The following is a 7,077-nucleotide window of genomic DNA, read 5'->3' as shown; positions in this document are numbered from 1 at the left end:
TGTCTTCCATGCATTGGGAATGTAAGCATCAATGAGTGACATACACAGAGTCAATGACTGAGATTTATAGTGACACTAGAGACTACAGTCATACTGAGACACGGCAGTCCTTCTTACAGCTCATGTGCCTGTTACTGTTTCACACAGACTCGCAAGAGCAAAATGCACTAATGATTGAAGGAAGTATGTTGTACAACAACATTCTTTTACACTTTTATGTACATGAACAAATAATACCCATCTGATTAACTAGACGAGAAAGTCACTCTGTCAAGTTGCACAAAATATTGTCATTTTCTAAAAGAAAGAGTACATGTAACACGTAGGCGCTGCTCCCAAGCTCTTTTCAGTTGCTTGTTTGTTGGAAGTTTATGTAGCCTGACAACTCTTCCTTCAATAATTTTTCCACGATATTTATGGCAAATGACACAGTACTGCTTTCCACCACCACACACTCTGAGCGAGCTTTCTTTCAGTGCAGACGCCATGATGTAGAAGATACCGGAACTAACCCAGCGTTTCTCCTTCGTTGAAGAGCATGGAAAGATAACTCGTACTTGACTAGAAGTGAGAAAGAGCTATAGCGAATAACTTTCTCAAGGTGTTCTCATGTTCTTTCTGCTCTCTTCTTGCAATTAAATTAGTCCGTATAATTGCCGTTTCCTACAACTGAATGCGATCATGGTCAATTGATAAATTTCACAAAGAGCATTGCAATGCACAAGTTCAAACTAATTACAGGCTGAATATTACTACGTCCGTGCATGCTACTGAGAATAATCTGGAATGCATGGAATAAAATATTGGTCCAAAGCCCCATCACCTTTTAATTAAAAGATCGTCCAACAAGTGCTCTGAGGACATTGCAAGAACTGACAGGATATAGTCCGTTTTTAACTGTGTCACGGTCTGAAAAGAGACCTAATGAATTTCTCTGTGTGATGAGTCAAAGTTTTATAGACTGACGTTACTGACCGGCGTCAATAAGATTGATTACGACCCATGCCGACCAATCGTTCCTGTGTCATAGATGAACATACTGATAACCGAGTCTCTAGAGTCAGGCGTTTTCAAGTCTACTTCACTCACTCTGTTGCAAAATGAGCCTGGGCTCCGTTAGACGAAACCTGGCAATCAAAATGAAATAAACTGAAATTACAATGAAAGAACAAACTAACAGAACAGAAGGACTGAGTTGGAGACTTGCACGGACTGAACCGTTTGAACTGTTTGCGTTGGGAGCCAGTGAGTGACTGATGACGGAAGGAAGGCCCAACTGGGGAGGGGGAGGTGGTGGGGTGTCACTTGATAACCGTGCTCAGTTGTAACTCAGTGAAACTACAGTAATACCAGGGACCTATCTATCTATATATATACGACTTGTGTCTGTGTGTGTGTGTGTGTCCGCGATGCACGCCCAAGGTTCTCGATGGATCTGTTTCAAATTTGGTGGCCATATTCAGCTACACCCCGGACACAACCTGCTCGATGGGATATTTCAACACGTGCTCTCAGCGCGCAGCGCTGAACCGATTTTGGTTTTTCTCTGGATCCATTCCCAGTAACTCTTCCTTATCTTCTCCAGTGTTTTCAGCGTTTATCTCCCTTCCTTCGTGTGGCGTTAATCCATATTTCTGTTTCTATTTTTAGAAGGTCACTGTCGACAACGCTCAATCCATATTCCCGTTATACTATTTTTACTCTTCTCCAGTGTTTTGCGCGTTTATCTCCCTTCCTTCGTGCGGTGCGCCGGCAAAGCCGGCGTACACCCGGCAAAGCCGGGTCCCCGGCGCAGCCGGGTATTTGGCTCGACTTCTTCCCGGCGAAGCCGTACCCGGCAAAGCGGGTATTCATCTAGTATCTCAATATAGGTCTATGGTAATACTAAATGACGGCCTGCAGTGGTCATCTACCGCGTCAGTTTTCCGCGGCTGGACAATTTGAGCTGTTTTTATATGTTTAACGTGACTGACTCGCGTGTTTTGTTGTTGTTGTTGTTGTTGTTGTTGTTGCCGAAACCAGTTCGTCGGCGGTCGAAAAACAACAGTAACACCATGAAACAAACACCCACCCTAAAAAAATTATTAAAAAAAAACAAAGACAGAGGGAAACTGACATGTGCTGTCATGTTTGTTTCTTCCGTTTCCTCGTTTAGTTTGCGAAATCCTTTTATGTCAAGTTATTCTTTTAATCATGCATTTTAAAGAATCAAATAAAGCCGCCAGTTCCACACTCATCCGCAGTCAGCAACTCAGTCCGTTGTCGTTCCGCTACTACTGAGTGGTACTGCCGAACATCGGAAGTATGATGAACGAGCCATTGACTGACTGAGACTGACCGAGTGTTATCTCTGTGTCAGTTGCCGCTCAGTCAGTGATGAAAGTGTACGACGCCGGCTCGTACAACACGCATGCGTGCTATTTCAAGCGAGTCTTCTATGTTTACAACCAGCTCGGGCAAAGACCCCTATTCTCATGCATGTTCTCGTCGGTCTCAGAGTACCTGACTGTTGTAGCCTGGTCGCACCTGCGGCCAAAGAAAGTTGTTAGTTTCACTATTTGGACTGCCAAGTAGAGTTGTTTCCCTTCCTATGTTGTTGTCATTCATCTGGCACGCTACGCATTCGCGGTTTGAATCAAATCATCGTCTACCCTGCCGTGCCCCCCCCCCCTTTTCTAATGACACCATCTCTTTTTTCGTATTAACTGACCGACTGTCAGGTCCATTCGTAAAATCTGCAAGCAGTTTAAACAAATCTTTCATTTAATTTCCCCTTTACTCTGTAGCGCGCGCACACACATACACACACACACACACACACACACACACACACACACGTCACACACACACATACACACACACACACACACACACACACACACACACACACACACACACACACACACACACACATTCAGTTTTGTCATTGACTGTTCTGTTACAAAAATTAATATGCTTGCTCTGTTGGAAAAAACAAAAAACAAAGAAGAGGCATGACAGCTGACTCCAGTCACAAGACCAGAGCGAGAGAGACTGAGGCTATTATGCAGCAGAAGTCCAACCCACCATAGATCAGATAACACTTTGGCTGCAAAACTTTACTTTGCCGGATTAATTTTGTTTTTGCTTGAACGGTGACATTGTCATCACTTTCATCTGTGTCAGTTTTATTGCGATGAAGAGTTTTAAAGTGGTATGTGATTGTGAAATGCGGAAAAATCTGTTTTATGTCACTGGTAAAGCTTTCCTGTAAATAAATAGATCTAAATTTGAAGAGTTTTTAAATAATTATACAGTATGTACGGCCAAAATTTGAAATAATTGATGCACTCCAATTGTGTTCTAGTTTTTGCGCAAGAATGGCCTACTCAGCAATGAGCAGTTTTTGACTGAGTTTTGTTGTTGTTGTTGTTTACTTGCCCAGTCACCCTTCTTTGCGACTTCTAACGTGTGTGACTGCCTCAGCAATAACAACGAAGCAACAGGGGTTGCCTTTGGACACGATAATTTGTTCGGGGCCCACAAATTCCACGCTGTGTTGTGCGCAACCCGGTCTGCGCATGTGGACTATCCTCGCACAAACCCTTCTGTAGCGGCGTTGTTTTCTCATCCCGTCCCGTTACCCATTCTCCATTTTCCCGGCTTCTGGACAGGTAAGCGTGTCCATTTTGTGTGATTGGAACTCTTCAATACTTTTTGCATCTTCCGGATTGTTTACTTTTTATGGATCATGCTCGGATTATACCCGGAAGCGGCTGATTTAAATTTGCTGACAGTGTCCATGTTTGGAGATAGTCGAAAGAGCGTCTGCTCGAAGTTACACTACTGTGCCTGGACACAACACAAAAACTCTCTTCGTTTAGACTGTGACTACCCGACACTTGAAACACTGGCAGGTCTGTGTACGCTTCGGTACCGTTGAACGATCTGATTTACGATACTATTAAAGCGAGAGCTCGGGGCATTGTAGTAAATGCGAATGTGTGGGCGTTGGGTTAGAAAAACCGGCGAAGTTTGAACACTGATCGTTGTGTTTCGTGTTCCAAACGTTATGGCCATATTTAGACAGTGATCGATTTTGTAAACTGTCTTCCGAAGCTCTTTTTTTACAAGCTGAATTATCCAAGTAAAGAGAGACGTGCGCTGGAGAAGGTTACAGACGATTTGTTTTAGTATGCGTGCACGCCTGTAGGTTCTGATGGCTGTGACTGCTGTAAGTGTAAGAAAGAGCGTTCTGTTCTGTATCACACATGTTAGAATTCGGATGATTCACCGATCCTCCGCAAGCAAGTGAATGCAACATTTTGAACGAGTGCAGCCACCACTGTATCAGAGTCTTGAAATGCTGGAAATGTACTTTTTAACAACTGGGAACGTCCTCTGTGTGTGTGTGTCTGTGAGAGAGAGAGAGAGAGAGAGAGAAAGATATTTATGCAAAACATAATACTGTACAATACACCCCTGGGCATGTATACAGGACTTTGAATTCCTTTGTCGTTCTAACTATGTTATTTATTTTTATGCACCAATTCATTTCTTTATTTCATAGAGGCCCTTCATTATTTTTGTGTTTTAATTGGCCAAGAGTCTCAAAAGTCATTTTGTCACGCATAGACGGATAAAGGCATACTTTGTGGAATGAAAGGAAGTTTCTGTAAGTATGCAGTGATGCAATCAATGTATCTTTCGAAACTGATTTTTTTTAGATTCATACAAAAGCTGTTTGTTTATGATAAATGATAAGTGGTTGAAAGTGAATGCATTAACCTTTACCCTACTTGAAGAAAACATTTAAAGAAAAGATGAGAGGAAATTGCAGTCGCTGAGTCAGAAAGACAGGCTGTGACTGTTTAATAAAATTAATTTGCTGTGGGCGTATGTGGAAGCTGAGCGATATTTATATTATGCTGCTTTGTTAAATGTTGTAATCAGGAAGCTGCACCTTGCTTCTCAGCTTCTCCCTGGCCAATTTTTGTCTCTTCAGAATCAGATGTCAACGATATCTATTTTTGCAAGATGCCCATCAGTGTAGGCGTTAGGGAGCATCATAATTCATATTCTGTTCCATGTAATGAATTTTATATCTATTTTCAGTTTGAAAGTTTGTAACTCATGGTTGTTACTGAGCTAGAGCTATCCACTTTCGCTTGTTTTCAATTTCACTGACAGCAGTATGTAAGAATTGTTAAGTCCTTTGTACTGGAAACTTGCATTCTCCCAGTAAGATCATATATTGTACTGGGTTGCAAGCCCCTGGAGCAATTTTTTTATTTGTGCTTTTTTGAACAAGAAACAATTAACAAGTGGCTCTATCCCATCCCCCCCTTTCCCCGTCGCGATATAACCTTGAACGGTTGAAAACGACGTTAAACACCAAATAAAAAGAAATGTCACTGACCTGGGCAAAATAAGGGTGCAGCGGCATGCAGACCAACTTTTCTCAACCTGAACAGAACAAGCGTAGCTCTGTTTGTGTAAACTAGGTTCCCTGCATTTCCTGGGTTGCACTCTTTAAAAGGTCGTGTACATGTATGTGTATGCCCCAAGAGTGGTTAATTGTACCAGAGCATCATGTCTTCAGAACTATTTCAGCCTTGCTGACTATACGTTCCAACTGGTCCACAAACTGTTAATGTTACCTTTGAAATCCAAGAGACAAAACCCATACTTAGCCATCCCTATACAATCCATTGCAGTGCCATGTCATGTGTAGAACCAACTATAGGTGTGTTGTATCAGCATTGTCTGTATCAGTGTATGACTGGTGTATTTCCGAGTGGTCAAAATTGATCTTCAGAAGGTGTGAAATGTCAAAGGTGTATGTTTTTTTTGGGTTTTTTTTTTTTTTTACAGCTTGCAGCCATCTGACTAAGCTATGCTTTGTGTAGGCTTGGCCCTCCAGAACAAGAAAATTGTTATTACTCCAAGGGAGTCAGCAAGGAAAAGACAGAAACATTTGCAGTTGTTGTATCTTCACAAAAGCTTTCTTCCAGCCCTTTTCATTTATAGTGCTGTTGGTTTTGACAATTGTATACTTTTTGTTTGTTTGTTGACAAACTGTGCCTGAGATGAACGTTTTTTTGCTCTCTTGAAGTTGAAGCAAACACTCTCTCAAGGGTACCAACAGCATTTTTATTTTACTAAACTTGTTTGTGGGGCAAAATGTTAAGCATTAGATTGATTTAGACGACAGAGAAGTTAACACTAAACAGTAACGGTTGTCGTCCTGGTGTGCAAGTCAGATCACCAGTTATGGACAGAATAAGTCAAGAATATTTACATTTAATTCACTAATTTCCAAAAACCCTATAAAAGAAAGAGAGCACTTCATATACACTACATAAATCTCAAGGCACTTATCTTGTTATACTGCGCTTTGAAGTTATAGGAGGGAGAAGAGGTTTGAAGTTTATTTCACCACGGTGGGCGATGATGCATACTTTCCCTCCCTGTAGCTCTACTTTTACCTTTGTACCTCTGTAAATTACCCGTGGAACAATCAAGCAAGTGGTTCGGCTGCTGCTGAAGAAAGCTACTCTGAGAGAGAGAGAGAGAGAGAGAGAGAGAGAGAGAGAGAGAGAGAGAGAGAGAGAGAGATAGATAGATAGATAGAGAACTGCTTACAGAAGAGAGAGAGACTGAAAAAACGGTTTTGGCAGGGGAGAGAAATAGCTTGTGTGAACATCCTATTCGTAGTGAGTGTGTGCTGTCTGACACGGAGACGTTTGAAAGTGGGAGTGATAAGAGTTTGCTCGCTCGTTGCTTATGTCATTTGTACGGATTATCTCCCCGCTCAAATGGGCAATATTATTCACTCTGGCGATGTTAAAAGACACGTTCCGTTTTGATGTTACAACCTGACCCTGCAGATCTGCACTCACCTCAGCTTTGAAAGGATAGAATGACACCGATTGGCAGACACGTCTTTAGAATTGTTTAACCATCGGCATTACAAAGTACGCTACCAGTAAGCTTTCTTTCCCAATAAGACGAACTCCGAAAATAAATCTTGTCTGTTTTGAATGGGACGTGAATACTCGGCGTTTGATTGAGGCAAACTTTCCACACGTGCTCCAT

At 42.0% G+C, this 7,077-nt stretch overlaps 1 protein-coding gene across 1 annotated transcript in view; it reads left to right on the top strand.

Moving 5' to 3' along the window:
• The first annotated feature begins 3,545 nt into the window (after positions 1 to 3,545).
• LOC138981560 (uncharacterized) overlaps positions 3,546 to 7,077 on the top strand; it is a 52,189-nt gene continuing 48,657 nt past the window's right edge. The window contains exon 1 of the mRNA XM_070354516.1: positions 3,546 to 3,653. The gene's annotated coding sequence lies outside the window, so the exon portion shown is untranslated. The remainder of the gene's footprint in view (positions 3,654 to 7,077) is intronic.

The sequence above is a fragment of the Littorina saxatilis genome, linkage group LG12 (genome assembly GCF_037325665.1).
Source record: "Littorina saxatilis isolate snail1 linkage group LG12, US_GU_Lsax_2.0, whole genome shotgun sequence".
Taxonomy (NCBI): Eukaryota; Metazoa; Mollusca; class Gastropoda; order Littorinimorpha; family Littorinidae; genus Littorina; species Littorina saxatilis.
This window is presented reverse-complemented; position numbering and strand designations above follow the sequence as displayed.